At 34.0% G+C, this 25,619-nt stretch overlaps 1 protein-coding gene across 6 annotated transcripts in view; it reads right to left on the bottom strand.

Moving 5' to 3' along the window:
• Window positions 1–25,619, bottom strand: part of Brat (tripartite motif-containing protein brain tumor) — a 104,265-nt gene that overhangs the window by 56,835 nt on the left and 21,811 nt on the right. For 2 of the 6 annotated variants that reach the window (XM_072894495.1, XM_072894494.1), the window contains exons 1-2: window positions 21,788–22,085; window positions 21,151–21,236 (exon numbers count right to left, since the gene is read on the bottom strand). The gene's annotated coding sequence lies outside the window, so the exon portion shown is untranslated. Of the gene's footprint in view, window positions 1–9,329; window positions 10,633–21,150; window positions 21,237–21,787; window positions 22,086–25,619 lie in introns of those variants that run through there. The other 4 variants (XM_072894498.1, XM_072894497.1, XM_072894496.1 and 1 more) reach the window with 3 other exon arrangements.

Raw genomic sequence — 25,619 nt, 5'->3', positions numbered from 1 at the left:
TGGAATTTATATAGATGACGTCAGCTTCGCAATTTTTCCAAACCCCCCCCCCCCCCGTCCCCTCTTCGAGGTCACACGCGAAAAGATTTACAGAACTACGTGTTTCTTTCATCATGAAATGAGAGGAAAATTATTTGTTGAAATTTTACGAAACTCTGTAAGAATTTATAGACGTAAAGACTCTTTTGCTACTAACTTGAAATGAGACAAAAAGTAATTTATCTTCTTCTTGTTGCATAATACTATGCAACTTTGCGCGAGAGAAAGTGAGAGAAAGGATTGCACGTATATCGAATAGAGTGTGTGTTACTCTATATTATTTTTATATTTCCTCCGTAAAATGTTTCACTTGTTGTAAACATGAGTTATTTAACGTTCCTTGTAAATATCGGCGTGTTCTACACAGAGTCAAGGTATTTATAAAGTATATTTTACCTCTTTATAGCACGTTCGAGTCTTTTTTCATTCTTTTGAGAGTTTATAATTAATCGCGCAAGTAATAAATAAATAAATAAAAAAAAAAAAAAAAAAAAAAAAAGAGAGCACAAGAGAGAGATGCAGCGCATTAGCATTTCGATGGGCGGATACACGATGTATAACGCGGCTCTTAACGACTTCCTCTCGAATCCCAGTTACAACCGGCGCGACGAGTTGTGAGGTAACAGCACGCACGGGAAGACATACCCTTTCACTTTGGCATTTCACTCTCGCGAGATCGAGAGGCTGTCGAGATGGCACGAGACGACGATAACGGGCGAAAGTGTAAAAAAAAAAGAAAAGAAAAGAAATGACCGTGGAAAAGTAGCCAAACGCATACATGATTATGTTAGAAATGAAACAAGTCGCGTTTATCATGGAACTTTCTCTGTTTTGCCATAATCCTTTCCGGTTCTTTTTTTTTTTCTTATATAAAGGATTATATAACTATAACTTATATTTCATAATGCGTCACGTAAACACATCATAATTTAATCAAGATATGAAAATTAATTTCTATTCGAAGCGGTTTCGCTTAATTATTCCGTAGAAAATTGTTTCTCTTTGTGTGAACCAAACGCGAGCTTATGAAAGCGAATGAATAAAATTAATTAAATTAAATTTATCAAAGGTATTACATTTATAATTATGTGCGTATATGCATGTGAATTGCGTATTCCTCAGAGATTTAATGTTATAGTGTGTACAGTATCGTTCTTTCTCATCGATTTGCGAGAGGTTTAAGAAAAATATCGATTTAAAAGAAATATCGATTTGTTGCAACAAATATATGCAGATCTAATATTTGCGCGTTGCATTTGCGCTCGTACATCACAACGCAGAGAGAGAGAAACAAGGCTATCTTACGAAACGGCTATTAGAAAGGCAGCCTAAAGTATCGAAATGCACTGAACATGAGACGCGAATAAGTCGTGATTTTCATAACGATCGTGACGTCATTTGTGCCTAAATCCGAGATCTCTCTAAGCAAAATATCATATTCACTTATCGTATTAGTAAGGTCTCATATTCTGAACAAATTTGCATATTTATTGTAATCAAAGACAAACGATTTTTTATACCTTTTATTAATATATATATATATATATATATCATAGGAAAAATTAATATATTATTTAATTAAATTGTTTATATTAAACGATGGTAGATGATTGATGACAACAGGAAGTAGTGTTGCTTAAAGTGAAGAGGATTAATCATCGTTAAAGAGAGACAGTGATACAGTTATACTTGACAAACTTGTTGAAGCAAATGTAATCATTGAGCGAATCCCTATCCATACATTTGTATCCAGATCACAATCTCTCGAGCTATAACTTACATGGAGAAAAGCAATTTAGTTAAGAACCAACATTGTTGTGTGTCATCCATTCCAAAATTATTAGGACATAAAACAAATCTGCTTCCAGTTCGACACACATCGATAATGAATGAATAGTAAGAAATTTGCTCTATATAAAAGTTACACAATATAATGATAAAAAAAAGCTCAAACCTAACAATAATTAAAATATCTATTTGCTAAGTTTCTAGTGTGCAATGACGAGGCATCGATCCAATTAAATTAGAAATTGCATCTATCCTTGATCTCGACCAATGAATTGACCAATAAACTAACTTCATCACATAAGAAAATGATCCCCAAACTATCACGATACAACCACCATGTTTTATGTAAGCACTTATGGCAAGAACTCAAACTTAACATACAGGAAATAATAAAAAAACACTCAAATAAGACAAAATGATGAGATTTGTAAACTCAAGTGCAAAATTATATTTCTAATTTAATTGAATTATCATTATGCTGCAATAATTACTCCTAAAGGCATGGTAACAAAGTATTAATTAAAAAAAAAGTTTACTCTACATTTTTTATTATTTTTCAAAATTATTTTTTGCATTAGATTTTATGGATATAAAAATATTTGCGCGCTGTTGCAATAGATTTTATGGATATAAAAATTCTTTTGCACTGTTCATAAACCAATGTGAAAAAATAAAGTATTTAAAATTATTAAAGTTTGTAAAGTTTATATGATAGAAGTAAAAATAAATAGGTATATTTTGTTTATATATATATATATATATATATATATGAATCTTTTTAGCGATTATATCATAGAATGATAAAACGTGAATAATCGTGTTGATAAAATAATATTGATAAAACGCCGAAGAAAGCCAGTCCTAAAAGTCTATCTTTTATGTTCATATTTTATATAAATCTTTCATTTCTTCGCGAACGAGTTGATATTGCAACGAAACATCGAAATAAATAAATTGAAATAAGTGCAAATAATTTTCTCGCTGAAAGTTATATGAATTTAATAAAATTATAATTTTGCGAATATTCGAATCCAGCAAATTCCAGTGAGATAATATTGCTACGCGTTATCGAATATCCGGTACAATTCCCATGAATATTTAGCACTTTTATTTACATGATTTTTCAAGTAGCCACGACTGCTCGATAAGCACACAATACAATAACACATCTCATTTTTTATTTATTCGTTACTGGAAACAACAGATAATAATCGGACGGATTTATAATTGTTGTCCGACCTTTGCATCTGTAGAATTTATCCAATATCACGACCGGAAATTTCCTACGAATTGTGCACATTTATCTTTTCAAACCGGAATTAAAAGTGCTAACGCACACACTTGCTTTGAGTCATCGTTTGCGTCAAGTATATAAATATATATAGCGTATACGGCAAAACATGGTGCTAGATAATCGGTTTAGTGCTAAATATAATAAGAATATTGATGTTAATCATCAACTTAATTATAATCGAGTTAATTATTTAATAACCAGAAAGTTGCAAGATACTTGCAATTATCGTCAGACAACATAAATTGCCAAGATATATAGTTTCATTATAAGAAAAATAAACTTTTCAAAATACATTTTTTAATAATTTTTCTATAACCATACAATTTAATTCTTTCAAACAAAAATGTGTGCAATGTATTTTAATAATTTGTGGCGTGTTAATATAATAATTGTTCTACAAAAAAAACTTGCATAAAAAAAAAAAAAAAAAAAAAAGTTTTTATCCCTATTGCAATAAGTTAGGTACTCGTGTAGAGAATTTCAAAAGTACTTTTCGTACAATAACGACGTGAAATAGAACTTATGCCATTATTGCATTCAGTTTCCAAGATCAGTTTCCCTACTCTATAATTACGTACATAACGTGCGAGAGATAAACAGTCACATATAGTCTATTCCTATGTATACATGCGAGAGATATACTTTCGTCTCGACGTCGATAGAACTCGCGGGAGCGCAGGCCGTTTACTTTCGCTGCTTAACACACGTTCACACAAACGCTTCTAAATAAGGCATGCTGCTTGAAATGCGGTATCGTGCAAGGTATAATGTCCTTAATTAGATGTACTATGGTTCTATTTCACGAAGCGCGGCAAACTTTTCGATACACGACGAAATATTGTTGTAGTATAGTATACCAAGGGAATACTACAGAGGATTTTATACGCTTCTGTAAATGTTGAATTTCTCACACTTTTGTGTATTGTAGAAAAATTTAAATTTAAGATAAAATTAATATTTTTTCGGCAATATGTTTCGACGATATTTCGATCGATGAGAAAATACAGTTTTCAAACAATTAATAGTTAATATTTAATTTCATCGAACCAAAGTGTTAATTAACATCAAGGAAAAAAAAAAGGTATTGCCAAACTGACACCAGACTGCAAATATATACTTGTGGCTGATTTAAACAGCTGTCTCTGCGAGATAAAGCCAATCGATGAGCAATTAGGTGGTTCGAGTTTATGCCGAATGAAAAACTAATTACAACAACTATTCGCTGTCGTTGAACCGATCATTACAAACGTAAACCAATGATGTTGCGGAACACCGAGGAGACATGAACAAAGTATGGATGTGCATTCGCGCTACGTGTATTTCCCTCGAAATTTAATGGATTAATTTGAAACATTTCTATTACGTACAGGCGCGATGTATGGCATTATTTGCGTTAATAACACGATAATTCGAAAATATCGCCTACATTTAAGCAATTTCAATTTCAATGCCGCAAATGGTATAATCACTCAACGTCTCCGCTCGTTAAATCACCATCGACCACATAATTTGCATGTAAGAAGCATTATGTCCATAGATAAGTATGGCAAGCACAACTTTAACTAATCCTCTCTCTATCCCCCTTCAATCCTCTCTAAGTTTGTTTTTATTGCTTTCGTAACGTCTTGTTTATTCAATCATTTCGGAATTTCGGAACGCTTGCTCGAATACTCGCACAAACAATCCGCGTATATTTTCAACGTGAGATTCTCCTTCCTGCTTTTCTTTTCCAAATAACCGATACGGATTTATATAAAAAAAAAAAAAAAAAAAAAAAATGCGACCCGATTCTACCATTTTTCCGCTACGGCGACGTTTTCCATATAAGGGTAGTGGAATTTCCTCGTTGAACGTGCTTCGCTGAAACTTTAATGTAACGGAAAGCGATTACGCGCGGTTTCGCTCGTATACCGGCGATGACGCATTAATCGCAATGACACTTTAATACCGGGGAGGACGTGGGTATTTATGCGTTGGCTTTATCGCGGTGCAAATATTAACGCCTGCGTGAACTCGCTGCGACCTAAACGGTTGCGTTCGAGAGTCAGGTTCAGAAAAAAAGCCTCCCGTAACAAATACGGCTTTAAAGCTCGAGAACTTTCGTTTCCTAGACTTTGACCACCAAATACAATGTTACATCCGAAATTAAAGGAAATTAAATTGCGTTAACACTCATCATTTCGCATTTTTTAGACGTGATAATTACAATTTTATAAAGTAAAAAATATATGATCATATATTTAAAAATATATATACATAAAAATAATATATAAATAAAAATATTAAATAATATATAATTGCAATATATAAATAAACTATTTATGGAATTGAAATTCATACAATTCGGTTAAAGTTTAATTTTATTATATTATTTAAATATAGTTTACGTCTATTATATGACGATGTTCAATAAAGAACAGTAAAATATAATCAGTTGGGTTAAAATGATAAATTTACCGCTTGAACCTAATAGAGAGAAAGATTCTTTATTTTCATATATGCTTTAAAAAAATATAAAAATTTTAAATACAAAATATTTAATTTACTTCCTTTACTCAGTAGTTTTGTCCTTCAAAATGCTTTTTTATATCTTTAAAAACAAAAAATATATTTTAAGTGATCAATTTTGTGTAGAATAATTTAATTAAAATAACAATGAATAGTGCAGAATACAACTGATGCGATGATATTTATCGAACAAGAATCTCAAGAGTGACACATAGAAGAAAAAATTATATATTTTTATTAGGTTTAAAAGTTAGAAGAGAAACAATGATTCATTCTTTATAACATTGTGTAAAAGATGATGTCATAAGATTGGACAGAAATGAAATGTTGTTTGATAATTACGAAATAATTCAAGATAAGAACAAGCACAAATTGTTTGAATCATCTTGCTGGCATGCAAAGAATTCTGTCAATTAAAAAATTGTTAACACAAAAATTTTGTTAGATATAATTTGTTTTCATTTATGTAAACCATTAGTTTTCATTTTTCATATTATATAGGAAATCGTTAATCCAAACGTCCAGAGAAAATAAAATTTTGAACGATGAAAACTTTCTATTTTACGCGTCGCGAGTTTTAGACAATAGCACGAAATTACTTGTGTTTTATAGTACGTTAATCGACTCGGAGTACAGCGTAGATAAATTGCTGTATGTTTTAGAAATTTTATTTTTGGATTTTTATAGATTGACTGTTTTTATCCGCGCTCGAGGATTTTACATTTCTTTGTTCTCGTCAAAAGTGTCAATGATAATAAAACTCGATTTATAATTGAAAAGTGGATTTCGATTATTTTAAATTGAAAAGAATTACTGTAACAAACAAATTTATCATATTATCAATATTATATAAAAACAATGTAATAAATCATTTTGTATACTTGCAATCATTAAATTTTTGTTATATTATTTTATGGATTATATTATTAATAAACGATAGGAGCGCATAATTTGCTACGTCAAGAATTAAAACTTTCGTACTTTAAAATTTATTGAAATTTCCGAACTTTCATATATCATCAATAATGGATCTTTTTCTGAAATTTAATTGCAAGCCAGACTTCAAGAGCAGAAAACATTTACTGGAATAAAACTATATTTTTTAGAGATAAGACGTTATAATAATTAAAGATAAATAAAAAAAAAATTCGAAATTAAAACAACCTAATTCTAATTGTCATAATAAATCATGCGTGTGCGTTGTGCGAGCGTGTGAGTCGCATTCAACTGCTGATTCTCGATATCGAAGTTTCCTCGCGTTATCAATTGGAAACCAGTAGAGAACGAAAATGAAAACGCAGTATATCACGCAACTTTTAAATGGCGAACCGATTTGATTTCCGATGCCGACGTGCGAGACAGAATTTTAATTACTCGCTTATCCTATAGAAAATTGATGTTCCTCCACACATCTCGCCTCTTTTTCTTTTTCCCTTTCCGACGATCCGTGCATTGTCCTCCCTTTTTTCACCAATGTCTATCCACATCGATGGAAATCATTGCCCTTCCTATTTCCCTGTTCGCGATGCACGTTTTATTATTTTGCCTTGCTGGCAGTCGAGCACGAGAATTTTGAAAAAAATTTGTTACAATTTTTTCGTACATGTATATCTGTCTTGCTTAATTTTTACAACGAGTGTGGATAATTTAATTTAAAAAAATAAATAAATAAATGCAGAAATAACTGCATTAATTTTTTTTCAATTCTCAAAAATATATTTCAATAATTAAATTTCAAATATAAAATTTCTTTGATATTTTATCTCCTTCCCACACACACACACACACACACACACACACACACACACACACACACACACACACACACATTTGACGGATTATGTATAGGAAAATGATTTTATTACTTTCTTCGGCAGCATCTTGCGTAATAGTTTATTCTCTCCGTCATCGGCAGATGACAGAATAGATTGCCGGAAGCAGCAATTTCAAAATATTGTACGGATACGTATAGTATGTGCTTTTGAATAATTAACTACTGTCAACGAAGAGACGATGTACAGAAGACGAGCTTTCGAACGGTTCTCTAATTAACCTTTCTACTCTATAAACGTGTCTGCCGACAAACGCGATTAACTTCGTCGTTACGCGATGCGGCGATTCGCAAAGGCCCCGAACCCTCACTGAACATTTAGAGTTAAATGTAACCGTCCAATTCCGGAGTTAGTCCTGCCAGTTCAAAAAGAGTGCGAGAGACTGACAATCTTTATACTTATAAAAATAAATATATTAATTTTTCCAATGTATGAGCTTTAAAGAAGCAGAAATGTCATTTTTCTATCAAAAGTTTTCTATTCTTTTGTTATCTTGTTAACAAAATATAAAGGTAAAAAAAAATATAATATAAAATAATGTCTAACGACGATTATTACAGTCATTAACTGTATTTTAGTCCATCTAACAATGTGAATGTCTAGTGCGAAATAGGACTTATTCATGACACGAGCATTGAACCACAGCTGCTGCCGAAGTCGCTCGCGAAAGAAACAATTTCCTGAATCGCCGGTTTACGATCGCGTATACCGCGACATACGTTCCTCGAGGAAACGACGAACTCACGCCACCGATCGCGTAAACGTTCCTGTTTACTGTCGAAAGAACAATAAACTGGAGCATGATATACAAACGTCGCCGACAAACTCGCTCGTCGAACACAAAACACGAACAACGTTATTCTGGAAGCTTCGTGGAATTCCTTTCAGGGCCGCGCACGCTGCGCATGGAAAAACGTGATTACGGTCGTAAGAATGAAGAGAAGAAGGAGAGATTGGAGCGTGTCATTGTTCCCGGGAATTCTCTAACGATCAAAAGCGACGCCGCCAGGGAATTTCGTCATTGAAAAGTCGAGCCCGGACGAATGAGAGAGCGAGATTCGATCAAACAAATGTTGAGATGTTAATGCGTGGGAGGAAATAGAACTTGACGTGATGCGAGATTGATTTAAGCGAACGCTGGTATAGATGACGACACACACAGTGACGCACAATTGTAATTTTATTGTTTCAACACGGAGATTATTTATAAAATTGCGCAAAAAATTTTCAATTATCTTGGCGACTATGCATCTCGAATAAAATTTTTATTCAAAACCATTCGAAATTTAAATTAAGAAAAAAAATAGTAAATTCTCTCAAACAAGAAAAAGAGAGCCAAGCATAATAATTGTAGAGAGAGTGCAGTATATATTAATATCTTCCAATATGATTAACATGGAAATATATATATAGCGAAAAAAAATTACACGAAAAATTTCATAAAGCTGTGACTCTCTGTAATATTCATTACATATTTTATTATTAATAATATTAAAAGATTTTACGCTACAACTACTACACTTATTAATCCATAACTTTTTTTTTTCGATTAAAAAATTTAACAATACAATTTTATTTTCTCCTATTGCAATCCTTCAAAAAAATTCTTCGTGATTATTTTTCTTTCTCGTAAAGAAATTTCCAAATTTTTCGTTAAAATATAAAGGACGAAAGATTTGTAAAGAAAAGCATTAGCCGTTTCCGGTAACAATGGGACGCGCCGTGAAGCGTACATTCTGGAACGCATTCCGGGAATGTTCTCCCGCGCTCTGAAAACGGAAGTGGTTCACAACCGTTCTCAGCATACGGCCTCCTCAATACTGCGGCAGAAGAACAGCCTGCAGTTTAATCGCGTCTGAAAAACTCACCGTAAATACGAGGATAATCCGTGTGTTGTCGAATAAAGTATTGCGCTTCCGGAGTCCTCTCTTTCAGTCGTAGTACACTCTGTGGCACATGTCACACCGAAAACCAATGACGTCGTTAAAAAGACGGAGGAGAGAATCCGAAGGAAGGCCGGTTACGTTTTCACTTTCGGTCCTTTCGCCTCTCCCCTTTCCCCTTTTACACAACGAGATTCTTCCTCCGATTCTTCTCGCACGCACTTCTGCGACCGTCGTTGCCGTTAGGTTAGGTCGCCGGTTCGTTACGCAGGTAGGCAAGCAGGTACAGATACATATACCGTCAGAAAATTCGGGTTCCAGTTATCTCTCTTTCTCTCTCTTTCACTCACAAATCACGTTCTTTTGATACGGAGAATGTCCGACAGGCAGGTACGTTACTGCTTTTTCCTTTCTTTTTCTCTCTATTAATCCGGACTCGTCGCACTGGGAGAAAAATCGTTATGATAGAAAAGTATAAAAAAAAATCAAAACACAATGCACAATTCGACGAACTTGACGAAACGCGTCGCAAGTCTCTTCCTGTTCGCAAAACTCTTCTATTTGGGGTGCGTCTTCTATTTCTTTCGGAATATATACCGGTGTTGCGTCTCGCGTTATTCGATCGGAACCAAGAGTCTCGATTTGGCGATTCCAATTGCGATATCAATTGTAAATATCAACAATATTGTCGTGCGCGACCGCCGTAAAACGTTGTTCCCGTCACTGGTCTTTTTGTCTCTCTTTCGTAAAGATCCTGCCGCCGTCCTTTGTTGCTCACGCCTCGGCCGCTGCTACGTGACTGACCGCTTCGTGTGCGCTCGAGGCGCACGAACCTCACCGAAGACACCCGAGGAAGGATCCCGACGGTTCGTCGATCGGAAACGACCCTCGACGCGGCGAGCCGAGGGAGAAGAATCTTCCTTTGTTCAGGCGAGACCGAGCGGCACGATGACGACGACTTGTAACATAGTTCACTCTTTCTTTCTTTCTTTCTTTCTTTCTCCCTCAATACGCCTTTCCCTCCTATTATTTTGATCTTTCTTTTTCGCTCCCTTCGCGCGTATGCACACTCGACACTCCTTTCTCTCTCTCTCACGCTCTCTACCTCATTCGTTCTTTCTTTCTCTCTCTCTCTCTCTCTCGCTCTCTCTCTCTCTCTCTCTCTCTCTCTCCCCTCGCTTCGCGTCAGCGATGCGAACGATCGCGCGGTCTGTTGGTAACTGAGATCACACTCCAATAGCGGAGACCGAAACGCGGCGTCGAGACGCTTCGAGTGGTGGGGGGGGTAGCTCTCGAGCGTCCACCACCACTACCACCACCATCATCATCGTTACCCGACGCCGACGCCGACGTCGACGCCGACGCCGACGCCGACGCGGCCACCACCGCCATCGCCGGCGGTATTTTCCCTCCCTCTTCTGCTCGCCCTCCCGGACGGCGCACAACACCCTCTCGTCGCGCGGCATCAACCCGGTGCGGCGCGACGCGACGCGGCGCCCGTTGCTGTCATAACGGGTGACCGGATCGAAAGAAGTTTGTCTAAATGACGATCGATCGGTGGCACGACTACGCGAAACGACTCGGGACGATAACCTTGATCTTGAGCTGCGAATATCGAATCGCAGGTTATCGAAGACTGACGTTAGAATGAAATTGCATGTACTGTGTCTGAGAAGATTGAAGAAATTAGAAAAAAATATTTTTTTTTTCTCATTACGTGAAAGGGATGTCCGTCGTATATGAATGTACATATAATGAGATTGTCAAGTAAAAAAAGAAAAAAAAAAAAAATAATTTTCGACAGTCTCTCGACGGGTTAATAAATGGGAGAGAATCAATAGTATCTTTTTATCGATAGATACATATTACAAGTGCATTTTTGCGCGACGACTCGCGATAAATAATGCAAAACTGACGCGGCAGTTGGACAATCGAACATAAAACCGTAACCAATTACAAGCGAACACAGGTTTCACATCCGTTCCATAACCTATGATACACTGTAGTTTGCCGACGAATCAATAAAACCCCTATCTATTACGACAATAAAACGCGATGCGTATTATACTGTTTCACAAAGCTATTATATTTCCTCTCTTCTAGTTGCATCGGTCATTCCACGCAATCAAATTCGTACGATATCTTATTTTTTGAGATAGAAATCTTCAGTCCCTAGCCATGCGAGTATTACTTTATAAATTTTTTACAAAGTATCATTCAAAGATTTATTACAATATTATTTTATTTAACTTGTTCATTAATTTTCGGAAACCGAAAGTTTACGTAAATAATAACGTAAATAGCTAAGGTAGTAACTTCTATATCACACATGTAATTTTTGGGGATATGAGTTTTTTCATTTCTATTCTACGCATTTATATAATATATAACAAAGATATTTAATTACTAATGAATAAATAAAATCGTGTTCATCGGACTTTATATCAGAATGAAAATTAAATTATATATCAAATATTAGTAGCGCCGAAATTTTTTCGTAATGATAAAAATAGATCGTGATTCATTCATAGAGTACATGTATATGCTGAAAAAGGAAAAAAAAAAAAAAAAAAAAAAACAAGCATGGGAAGCCTGGGGGTATGGACGCCAGGTGAGGATGAGAGATAATGAGGAAAAGTATGCCGGTCATTGCGAGAGAGGGAATGTTTTACCTTCGTGGGAAAATTTTCTGCACACCGCGGTTTTTCCGTCTGTGTGGAGATCGCGGTTTTGCTTGTCTTTCATTGGACATAATATCCGTAACGACGTTTATGTGCACCTATGTAATACGTCTATACACATCGCACATAATTCAACCTTAACGTATATCTCGAGGCTATATATCTTTTGCGCCACTTTTCTTATCGCGCTAATCATAAAAATGTCGTTATTCGAATTGTATGCACATAAACGAGAGAAAAGAATGCGTTATGATAAAAAATAGTATTACATAATTAAAAGGCAATAAAGTGTAAATACGATTACGAAATCAGGAAGTACGTAAAATATTGTAAAATCATCTTATATCATGTCATAAATGATTCGAGAGAAATATTTTGAAACAATTTGTTATATAAATATTACTATATGTATAGAAAGTTTTTGCTAGAAATTAAAAGTATATATTCTCACAGAAAAGTATTACGTTGATCATGTCGGAATTTATCTTGCGCAAATGTATCCATTTATTCGCAAGAAAAACTACCCTACTCTAATATATCACAATACGTGAAATCCATTATGTCACATGCCGCAAATTTTTATTAGAAATGAAAAGTTTTTTGCGTGATTTTTTTCAACTCTCATGTGCTTATACGAGTTTTAGCATTATGTCACGCAGTAAAAAAATACTGTAAGGTAGGTAGATTACCACGTAAAGAAGGGAGAATATTTCACGAGGCTGACATCCATGAGAAAGTAGCCCTATGGAAGCCAAGAGGAAAGAGTAGGAAAAGGGAAGGAAAGACAAATAGCTGAATTTCTTTTCCACTTATTTGACAAATGGATTATCACGCAGTTGCGAGCGGTATCGTGCGAAATAAAATGAAACAATTATACGGTGATGAAAATCCGCGTAACACAATCTTATACGAATCGGTGGTAAAAATATCTAATAAAGTCAAACGACAAAAAAGCAACGACGAATGCCGTCTTAGTCGAAGGGCATAGAATTAAAAGATTCGAGTGATTTTTGTATAAGTGAAAAGAATATCTCTCTCTCTCTCTCTCTCTCATGCTCTCTGTGTCTACTATATGTATTAATCTGATAAGTTGCATACATTATTTTCCTTATATATTAATTATATTATTTTATTTATTATATATTACTTATTTTTATTGTTGATTTACAAAGAATATCTTTTTATATTAAAAAAAATTAATTTAAAGATTTTTTTAGATAATGTTTTTAAATAATGTTAAGTACTTATTAATTAGGTATTTCGGATGTTAAAAGAAACGTTTTCGTTTTCGAAAGTTCTATGAGCCTTAAAAATTCCAAATTCGCGTGACAAGTAGACGAGCTGTCATTAACTTTCGTCACGCGCTCGACTTTCCAATCATTCCCTCAACTAATGCCAGGAATCTTGAAGGCAGATGAAACATTCTAACCGTTAAACATGTTCGCGAGCACAGACACAAACCTTTTCATTTCGTTGCGAGCATTGCACGCGTGTAATTACGAGTCTCTTTCATTGGCATGCATGGAAGACAGTATTAACCATGTCATAGAGATGCGACCGTAGTTATTACTCAAGACTCAATGTTCTCAACAACCGTATCACGATGACACATACCTTTTTGCGTTACACGTGGTCAAAATAAATATGCATACACGTCGTTATAATATTTAAAATAATTTATCTTCGAAATTATTTAGAAACACGCATACTAATATATTTTACAATTACATATCGCAGTTTTCATGCACGCATTACCTACTCTCCTAAATGTTATAAATAAAAAAAAATAAAAATAAGAAAATTAATTTAAGAAAAATAAAATAAATGTGATTTTAATATGTCTGTAATTTTTGAAGACGAATCCAATTGAAATAAATAATGTAAGGAATGGACGAAGATCGAATGCTTAAGCATGAATAATAAGTATCGGTCTTTTCTTGTTTTCTTGTTTTTGTTTACTCGTTTATCCATTTTAGAAAAAGTACAAAAAGTAATAGTTCCACGAAGACAGACTTTCAAAAGAAAATTTCAAGGAAAATTTCTAAAGAAAATGACTTTTAAGTCTATTGATTATATAAAATAAATTGCCTGACATCTTTTCGTATTTTAGTTATTTGGAAAGAATTTTTTTAAAATTGATGAGATCTTTATCGTGCAAGATCTTTTGTAGGATCGAAAGAAAACTTCAAGGAAAATTTCCAAAGAAAATAACTTTTAAGTCTATTGAGTGTATAAAATAAATTGTCTGACATCTTTTCATATTTTAGTTATTTGGAAAGAATTTCTTTAAAATTAATGAGATCTTTGTTGTACAAGATCTTTTGTAGGATCACTCTCTAAAGGATAATTCATGCACATAAAGTTGGTTTCCAGTTCTTACTTTGTACGAGTCCGAACTTTTTCCTCATAAATTGGCAGATATTTTGAAAGTCGCCACATAAATTCCATCGATATCGCGATTGCATTCGGCGACGAATCTCGATGTTCGCCAGTATCCGTATTAAGAATGTCGGTGAATTTAGTGGAGTTCTTACTCCTCGCGCTTTCTCCGAGCGAAAAGAGATTTCTACAAAATTTATGATTTTTTTCTCTCATAAACCTGTTAACACTGAAATTTGATAATTTTACATAATTTATTCATAATTTTTGTCAATAAGTTTTATACGCATAAATTTTGACAAGATCTAATAAGATCAGACTAAAATTAAAAAGAATAACATAAGATTTCATAATAATATAAAAATGCGCAATGTTTTAAATATAACTATTTAATATTTTTTCCTTAACGGTTTTTTTTTAAATTAAACGTTTTTTAAATTAGATAAATTCTAAGTCTCCCTCACAGACAATTTGGTTAAAAGAAGCCAAAAAGACATTTTATTATACGCAAGAAATTTTTGTCAAAAATTTATAACATCAATCCTTCGTTCTTCAAAATGTATAACCTCTGATTAAAATTTTTTCATGAGATATTTAACCAAGCGACCTTCTAAAAAATAAATAATTAAAATTATAAAAAAATGTTATAAACTATCTGCGATTTCCCGAGCGTTAAATTATGACACGCATAATGAGTTTTTGCCGCCAGAATGGAACGTCGGAAGAATGGTTTACGGCCCTGGGTCCCAGTCGTGCAGCGAGGGGCACCTGCTCCGGATCCGAGAGACGTTACACGCAACGGACATACCCTACGTATTTTCTCTGGTCGGTTACATTCCGTTTCGTTCCGGGCAAACGGGTATAAAGGACAGCGGTTCTCAACTGACCGTCAAATTGTCGAAGAAGTTAGTTTCACGAAAAAATAACGGAGATAAACTGTGAAAAATCATAGATAATATTATTTTTTAAGTATGAAATTATCTGCCAAATGCGTCATGTGTATCTGTTATCTTCTAGAAAAAAAAAACATGTTTTTTTCATCGTCGTTTAAAGTGTCAGTTTTTATGACCAGTCTTTCATAATTTTTCATTTTGTACTTGAATTTTCTAGTAGAAATGAAGAATGGATTTATTTCTTACGGGAGTAAACACTAATATGAATTGTTAATTTATTATACAATGATTGGCGACACATTTTTGAAATCGATGGCGGACATATCCAGGCTCACTCGATATTTTCGCTATCGTACAGTAATCAGTATGTGCCACGAACCGACACGATCGTCAGGAAACAGCTGACTTTTTGGGAAAGCAGCTGCTTCCTAGATATATTTACTCATCCGCGCGAGTCCCTTCAAACCTTTCCCTTTGGAAGCTATCTTTTCTACATTTAACGATCGTGCTAACCAGTTATTACCGGTCAGAAAATTATATACTTTGACACGTGTGACATTAGAAAGTCACGTGTTTGCTTGGAAATTTTTCTTTTGGAAAACGAGTGAATGAAACAGAGACTCGAACACGTCAAATTCACTGTCGCGTTCGTTTCAAAAAATTAATATCGCTTTTGAAGAATTGGCCTTGTAAAATGAAAGGCGAACTCGGCGTATCGCCTGTTTCTCCTTTCGTCTCGCGGATCCATCGGGAACTCGCGCGGCGCGAGCCACGCTGGAAAACAGCTGACTTGTACTTTTTCGAAGAGCAGCTGGTCGGCCAGTTTCTCTGCATGGGCCAAGAACCGTCTGCGTTCCTTATACTGGGTGTGCCCTGCATCGATCCATAAGCAAGCGCATACTTATTTCAATATAATTGTATGCGCGAAATATCGAAATAATCAAACATTTTCTTTGTATGTTGTTGTTCCGTAAAAAAAGCAAAACAAAAAAAATTTAATAGTAAGTTTTACAAATAATATAAAAATAATATAAAAAATGAAAGACAATCTTGCTCTTAATATCCGTAAAGCAACATTGCATTGTAATTATTGAAATTTCCATTATTGCAATTGAGTTCAATATTATTTCACTTGTTCTCGTTTTACTATGTAGAAATATAAAAAAATTCCTAGATATCTTAATACCATGATTATTATAAAGGACGCAACAGTTTCAATAAAATTATAGTCTTAATAATTTATGCATTAAAATATATACTAAATATATGCTAACATAAAATACTACTAAGTGTCAAATATATTGTAATAAAATTATTACAGCAATCAAAAGTTAATTTATTACACTACGCAACGATTTGTATAATTTATGTTACTAAGCTTTAATACTATCTTTATAAGCGCGTCAAAATCATATGTGTGCGGTAGAAAAAAAAACTTTTAGTGCGTTGCGCGTGTTTAAAGATGCGCGCAACAAGTAATGAAAATTACAAGAATTTTCCACTTTCGATCGTTATTTCCGCGTGACGCTTCTAACCATGGGTTATTTTCCCGTTTAACTGCAAAAGAAGAAGGCGGAATTTACCGTCGGTCCATTACCTCCTACGGTATTATGGATAATGGAAAGTAGACGCCGGTAAAGGTCATAAAAAACTTGAACGTGTTTGTTGCCACCGTATATACATATATGGATACCTCCCCAATGGTTAGAGGGGCAGAGAAGTCTGTCTTTAGTGCCTACGACTATCTCCTTTATCAATGGCGGGCGAGTAACGTGAGGTGCATCGCAGACTCCGACATGATAACCGACTATCATTCAAAACATTCCGTGCTACGCTATTAAATGCATTGACGCGCGTTCGCATTATTCTTTCGCGACTTACTATTGATCAATGAAAGTAAAATTGCGAGTTTACATTTTCGGAAGAGTGGAGAGAGATAGAAAAAAAAATCATTCAGTGAATCGCTAATCTCTTAAAGTATGTGCAGTATTTTCTCGGAACAGCGGATTAAATTGTGCTCGTGAATTTTACAATTTTACTCATCTATAATTAATATACACACGTAATATACGTACACGCACATACAACGATGTATATCCATTTTATGTAAAATTTCCCGCATGTTAGGACTTATTATAGACAGCTCCATGATCAAAGAGATCGGAGAGAGCCGATGCGACAACGCCTAGTTCACGTTGTTTGATCCAATCGCGCAATTAAAATGAGACTGGAGAATTCCAAGAATATGCTCAAGCAAGAAAATGAGAACGATTAATCTGACCCGCGCTTCGTTTCTTCGAATATCTCCTCGCTCACTGTCGTCAAAAAGAACTACGAGATTTATTCACGCATAAGTTCCTGAATGAATGAAGCAGAATGAACGTATCAAAAAAGTAGGACGACGTGACGAATAGGCACAAAATTACGCGGCTGAATAGTTGGAAATTTATAATGCTATAATTGCCTTGAAATTATATTTACATATAAATATAAATAAATTTATACCAAATGTAAATTTTTTATATACAATTTTTGTATTAATTGATACTTATATCAAGTACATCAATATCGAGTAAACTAAAAATTATCATCCATTTGATATTTATGAAAGCATATGATCTGAAAATTTTTCTCGAAGACTTTATCATGAACATGTGGCGCAATAGTTGAAAATAAACGGAGATAAATCAGCGCGATATAAACGAACGAATAAAATTGCCATTTTGAAGAGTTATTAATTTATGCTCGATTTTCGCAAAGTCTAATTCCATTCCTCTCACGAGCTATAACCGTTTCCCAAGCTTTTGATTTGAACTCCGATAAAAACATGGGAACGTTCTCGGTACGCGTTTCACATCGTGCTTCCACCTTCGTTCGACGAGCTTTTTTCAAATGTAAATGAGAACGACGATTTTTAATCATTCTGGCAACTCGATTGAAAGCTTTCCTATTTGCAACACGGAAAGTATGAGACAAGCGCGATCCACAAACACAAATTTTCGATTTCTTCAAGTAAATTTAACATTAAAAATATTTTAGAGAATCTCCTAAATGATTTATCTAATAAATAAATAATAAATAAATAATTTTATTAAATTTATTTGTGCCATAGTTAAATACAACTTATATAAATAATATAAATTATTGCGAAATATGTGTATCGAAATAAAAGTCACACAAATTAGAGATATTATTTTTTGTCAAATATTTACTTTTGATTCGTTTTTTTTTATTTATAACTTAAATACGATATAATTAGCAAATTTTTGAAATGTTAACAAAGTATGTATTGATGTGCATGAAGGGTTTAATGAATAAAACAAATTGATTTCAATAATTTGTACGGCAAACCGGTTTTGGTTAACGCGGAAATTGATTTCAATAAATTGAATGGCAAACCGGTTAACGAAAATTTGATTTCAGGTTCATTTATACATTTAATTCTAAAAGTTATAACGCGAAGATAAATAGAAATTTCAAATTAAACTGTTGTCGCTGAAGACGTACGTAACGAGTTCGTATTTATTGAGAAATGCCGACGACCAAATCGTATAATAATAATTTACGATTATCCGACGAAAATTTTTGAGACGTATAATCGATACTTTATATGACCGCAAAATTGACTCATTAAATTCTCATGGTGCGATTAAATGCGGCTTCTTCATACCGCCAATAAAAATTGCGAGATACATACTTTGTATGTACGATCGAACTTAGCAATGTTATCAAGATCTTTCACAATCTATATAATTTGATTATATAAAAAAAAAACACGTAACATTGTATATAAAAATTTATAATATAAATTAAAAATTTTTTTTTTGAAAATAATATGTATCCGTTTAATTAATGTATTCAGTAAGTAAAAAAATTATATCTTATTCTATGTACATAAAATAATATATTAATTTTCAAAATATACAAAATATCGATAGAAAGATACTAAACTTCTTGTATATCCAATATAAATATTTAATCAATATTTTATACATATATAGTATACATAATAAAGAGACGTATGTTTAAATAATAATTATGTAAATATAAAGAGAACAAAATAATATTTATTGATAAAAGTGAAATATCGCAGCAAATGTTTTTTATTTAGCTTTAACTAACGATTCATTAGTATTGTGATTATTAAATATTTGCGCATCGTACAAAGAAAAAAAGAAAAGCAAACGACCGCACTTGATTCGAATAGTCTTCTCTCAAGGTTGTGGCGACGAAGAGAATTTTGCGAGAGAAAAAGAAGTAAAAGGGAAATCAAGACGTATCGCGAGACGGTGAGAGCGAAAGCGGCCGTGCTGCTTTGACGATTTTTCTCGCTGCGGAAACGTACCAAGGTTACGTAGACGCTTTGTTGCGTCTCGCGCCTCAGGGCCGATTTCTCGCGCAACTCGTTACATCAAATCGCACCACGAAACGGCCGCCTTTTACATAATAATATGTAAAATGACTGACGAAAATATCTGATGGGCGTATATCCGCAATCATTTATCATTCATGTTGTCCACGAGTTCCTTTTCTTTTTCTTTTTTCTTTTGAGTAACTTATTTAAATGATAATATTAATTATTTCCGTTCTTTTAACTCCTTTAACACCAACTTTGAAAGAGAGGAAAGACTTGCCTAAATAATAAATTATCTTAAAATAGATTAAATTTGTCTTGGAACCAATCGTCCCTTTGTCACATGTACAAATTATAATTAAAGATAAAAATGGAATGAATTGAGAAAATTGTGGTAAAAGGTAATTTCTTGTGAAAAAAAGTAAGAAATATATAAAATAAATCTTTTTGATGTAATGTAGTTTTTCTTGAGAAAAAAAAAGTTTCAAGTTGAAAGTAGTGTCCGATTATTTGATCATGTGTCGACCCTTGTACGTCTATCGACTATCAAAATAGTTCTTTACATCTAACTTTAGAATCTGTTTACATGACAATACGCACCTATTACACTGCGACATTGATATCATTGTCAGTTCACTGACCTTTCAAAATAACAAGATACAGCAACCTCGAATACATTAAAATTTTTCTGACACTAAAATTTTGTGTAATTCTTCGAGTGTAATTATTTGAAAAAATAGCTGCAAAAGCGTTAATACATTATATTATCAATATAAATATATATTCAAAAATCAACTGATGACAAGAATTTGATGTGTATTTACTTTTTTTTTTATAAAAAATTTCCTCTTTGTTGGTTATATCCAAATTACTAAATACTGTATATATAAAAGCTTTATGATTAACAGGGTGACAAGGAACTTTTTCCTCGGAATCTATTTTAGATATAATTCTCAAGGCTTTTCGTCCTTCCTTCGCATACCTATATCTCGGCTCCGAAACCTCCCCGCGAACGGTAGCAGCCGATTTTACACCGAACCTCCCGCTAAGATCGTAAAACGTGCGCCGAAGACGGAATTCGAGTGTAACCGAGGCAGTTTTTTTTTCTTTTCGTATACACGCCGTTGCATGCACCGTATGTAGGCACTTTGCACAAGTGTATGACACACATACATATACACACACACACACACTATGCGACGATGACGACACCGTCGACGGGACGGGAGAACCGTTTATCGCCCGCGATCCGTCACCTCCGGCGCACATGCTGAAGAAATTAAGATTTTTTGTCTGGTTTCCCCGAACGAGTCGGGCGTTTATCGTCGTTTCAGAATCGTCGTCGTTCCCGAGACGAAGGCAGAAAGGAGACGAAAAAAGCCGTGGAAACCGAGAGATGGTCCGGACACGCCATTATATCGCGCCGGTCCATCATTCGGATTCGCGGCTAATGGAAAGTTTCGCTTTTGTATAAATTTATAAAGATTTTAAATACTCACCAGCGTCACTGGCGCTGGCAATTTTTAGCACCGCTGTTACCGAGTCCTGGGTTATTTGACCGAATAGGAACTGCAACACTACGCACCTGTAAATAAAAAAGATGTCTTTTGAAATATCAAATACATATTGCATTTCAGTCTTTGAATCGATATTAAATATCGACGCATAATTTGTATATATATATATATATATATATATATATATACAATGATATATGTTATTAATATGGTATTAATATAATATTAATGTTTGTAATAAAATGACATATGTTATTAAAATACTATTAATATGTTTGTATAAGATTACAAAATGTTGAGGTTCACATGAATTCTTTGAATCTAAGAATCACATGTAAAAAGCGGTGCGAGAAGATCTAAATATTATCATTTGTATATTCGATGACATCCCGACAATAAACTGTGTAAAAAGTGGTTTCCGTGATCTCGAAAAACCACACGCAACATGTAAATAACATATATACAGACGCGACATTGAACGTCGTCGTCAAAAAACGTACGATATAAAAAAAACTTTATACGCTCAATACGTCGTCATCCCGGGCTTACAACGAGCTCTCTCTCTTTCGAGAACGAGGTTATATCTCTCCGAGCCGGAAGCTATATCGAAAATGCTCACCTCGTGTTCGTCAAAAGGCGTCACTCTCACCGTTCGCAGTTAACCTTTGAAGGTTAGGTTTTCGCCGGTTCGTTCGAGATAGCCGGCACGTGCCGGGCGATTCCGTGATTCCGAATGTTACGACGATGCGGCTCGCGACGTCGTCAATCATGCACGCGTGCGAATCCGTGTAAATATGGACAACAGCGTTTCCCCGAATACGAAAATTCACGTACACCAGAAATTTGACTTTTCGAACAACGATCGTTCTCTCACTCCTACCGGCGCGCGCTCCGTACACACCCGACACCCGACGCCGCTCGCGCGCGTCTTCCCATCAGCTTCGGCCGCGCTCGGCTCGCTTCGGCCGTGGTCGGCTCGCCGGCTCGAACGGCGGCGGCGGCGGCGGCGACAGCGGCGGCAGTGAGCGGCGTCACGATATCGTGTAGGTGGCTGCGTCTCAACATCGTTGATTTATTTGAACGGAAGAACGATTTTTATCTGGCGACTTAGGTAAGCCTGGGTAAGCAAAAATGTGAGAATTCTTTATCTCAAAGCGTACTTTAATTTCAATAACTCGGATGTCATGTATTGTACGCAAAGCAGAGGAAAGAAAATGATAAATTATGGAATCTTATGACTCTTGTTAGACACAAGGATGTTAACGATCGCGTCCGTAAAGAGTGAATTTCGCGGCGGAAAAAAAAAGCGCCGTTTCTCTTGTATAATAATATTTCGCGATTCGAGAGTAGCGGAAGATAATGCTTCGCCCATGATATCTGCGAAACTTGTTAGTTCGCGCCTCTCGATCTCCTAGTTCACGGCTCGACGTTATAGATTGTAGGTCTTGTTCGAGCATACTTTACATCGCCATCGTCTCGTCAGCGGTATTCGCGCGCGGGATTCCATATTCAAACCGCTTCTTCGAGAGTAGCGCTAGAATAGATTCTCGTCATTTCACGTCTGTCCCATAAAATCCTAAAATAGGAACCGTTTTCAATATCTTGTAAACAGGCACATTTTATAGATCTCTACAAGGTCCTACCTTCATAGATCCTTTGTCAATCTTTAATTTCATTTGCACATATAGCTCAATAATTGTAAGTACAAAATAAAATTAATTATTTAATATATTTAGAATATCATTTATGTAGGTTAATTTTAACAAGATTGAAAAAACATTAATACAAATTTAGGATTTAATTTTGCTTTACCATCTTGTGTAGGATATTTTTTAATTTCATAGATTACTAATTTAACAAAAAACAGTTATGTATATAAAATCTTTTGAGATATCTGAGATTTAATATGTATTAAAGTAAAATTCTCTTGCAAATAATTATAAAGGAGTGTTTTTATTTCTTTTGTATTTAAATAATAATTGTTTTTATTAAATTTAAATCCTGTAAAAATACTTTTTATCTTCTTATTTGTAGTCTAGTAATAAACTGTCGAGTAAATAAGGTTATAACATAAAAAAACCTTTCAAAAATTTTTTACACAATAAATATTTATATGTATATGTATAATCATGTATATATATATATATATATATATATATACGTATATAAGTACGTATTGTATAAATAATGCACATCAATATGTATGTGCGTAAAACGTAGGTTTAACAATAAATTTAAAGTTTTTCAAATTTTTTTTTATTTATGTAATTTCGTTAGAGAATCTTGCAAACGAATTCCTGAAATGCTTTTAAGTGAATATGCTATTTTGATTTAATTTATTGAATAATTGTAGACAATTTAATTCACTGTGACCTTTTTTTCCAGCAGGAGTTTTTATAACGAAGTTGCATTGGCACGTCGCTGGTCGAGCGCTCGATTGAGTTTCTGGGCTTTTCCACGATTTGAATATTATGGCATTCGCAGGTATACCAAGTAAGTGCATTGGCAACAGATTGTAATCGATTGCGTGCGGAAAAATATTTTGCTCTCTCTTTCGGTTCGTGTACGTGCTTATACGCGTGGATCTGGAATACCGGCTATTTCGACAGCGCTACAGATTGGCGTAGATCGATAAAAATACGTATCAGAATCATACAACGCAGTAATCTAACGCATTATACACTTTGATATTGTATAAATCCCGCATGCAGAACGCTTATAATCGTCAAATATTAATACACTGATATAGTCTCTGCCTTTTATTTGTATATTTCACCTTGGATTAGATGATCACGAATCCATAATTAAATTGTTGAAAATTTGTTGTTAAAATTCAGACACAGAAAACTTTAAATGTCATCCTGTATAATTTAGAATAAATAATAAAATCTATCCCGTATTACAAAAACTTAATCTGATAAATAAATAAAAGATAAAATGGAAATTTTAGCAAGTAGATACTTGAAACTTTTGTATGTAGGATAAGTTTCAAGATGCACAAGCAGATTGAAAATATATTCTTCTCTGACAAACTTTCAGAAAAATTGGAATATATTCTAAGAATACTTTTATATATACGAATGCATTTTGTGCGATGGTTTTATTGTAAAAACTTGATGGCTAGGTCAGGAATTTAACTAGATCTGTACTCTTTTGAGTAAAAGAGCTTAGTTTTATGTTAATTTTTTACAGTGCACTCGCACTGATACGTACTCTTTTTTTTTGCAAAACTTATCTAAAGCGCTTTATGTCTTTTGCCTTTTATTTTGCATTTAATCTCGACAAACACAAAGAGTCAATAGTATTAACAACCCCTCGCTTAATTAACTCTGCTTAGCGATTCCCCTTTCTTTTAACTAACTGTAATCTAGATAATGAGATAAAATTCATTCAAGCATAGTTGAATGAATCAAGGATATGTAATCATGTGCGGATTGTGATAATATATCAATTGTTTTATTATTTAATTATCTCAAAAATATACTTTCTGATTAAAATTTATTATTAATTAAAGGATAATATTTCTGTATGAAGAATTGATACATTACAGAATTTACGTATTAGATTTACAGAAGTAAATAAAAATAAATAAAATTAATATGCATTAAATGGATTATGCATAAAAATATTAAATAATAAGACAGAAACATTTCCATGGAAAAATTGAATAAATAAATAATTAAACATTTATGTAACACTCTTCTTGTATTATGTATTGCTAGGCTTATGCCTATAGTATATAATTAGTCATAACGATATCGGAACGTTACAAAGAAAAGGTAGGTGTCGTACTTCAAAAAGAGCAGCTTTTTATCATAACAAGTTGCAATTGGTGCAAGGTTACAAGATAGTGAAAAATAGAATGCGTGGTCACACTTGCGCTGCAATAAAATATAACGATATTCAATAAAAATAATCACCTTCAACAAATACATACAGATATTGCGCATTTATGGAAGAAGGCTGCGAATTGTGCAATAACGAAATGAAAGAAAGCTTAAAATACATTTTCTCCTGTACTCTCCTGACGTTGTTACACATAAGAAACGAGTCTCTGTTTGGTGACGAGAGTGAGAGTAATCCTGCAACTTTCGTTTATTCCCGCCTCGGCCTCGTGATGTCATAAATATGACCGTGTATCGTAATCCGAATTGGCATTCTCGCGGTGAAAGGTACGGTGGGATGAAGTAAAGAGGTCAGTGCTGGAAGCGGAAATACACTGAAACTGTTTTTCGGAGTTAAATGCGAAATTTTGCTTTTATTCTCTCCATAAAAGCTAAAAGTGTTCCATGTTACATTTAAATATATAGAATTTTTTTATAACAAAATAGGACTTATGAGAGAGAAAGAAACAAAATAATTCACTTTGTACTAAGAATTATATAATGTTGTCTCTCTCGACAGATTGCAAAATTTGCCCTGCAATGGAAATAACGATTTCTCGTCCTACT

This window comes from Anoplolepis gracilipes, chromosome 6, assembly GCF_047496725.1.
Source record: "Anoplolepis gracilipes chromosome 6, ASM4749672v1, whole genome shotgun sequence".
In the NCBI taxonomy this organism is placed as follows: Eukaryota; Metazoa; Arthropoda; class Insecta; order Hymenoptera; family Formicidae; genus Anoplolepis; species Anoplolepis gracilipes.
This window is presented reverse-complemented; position numbering and strand designations above follow the sequence as displayed.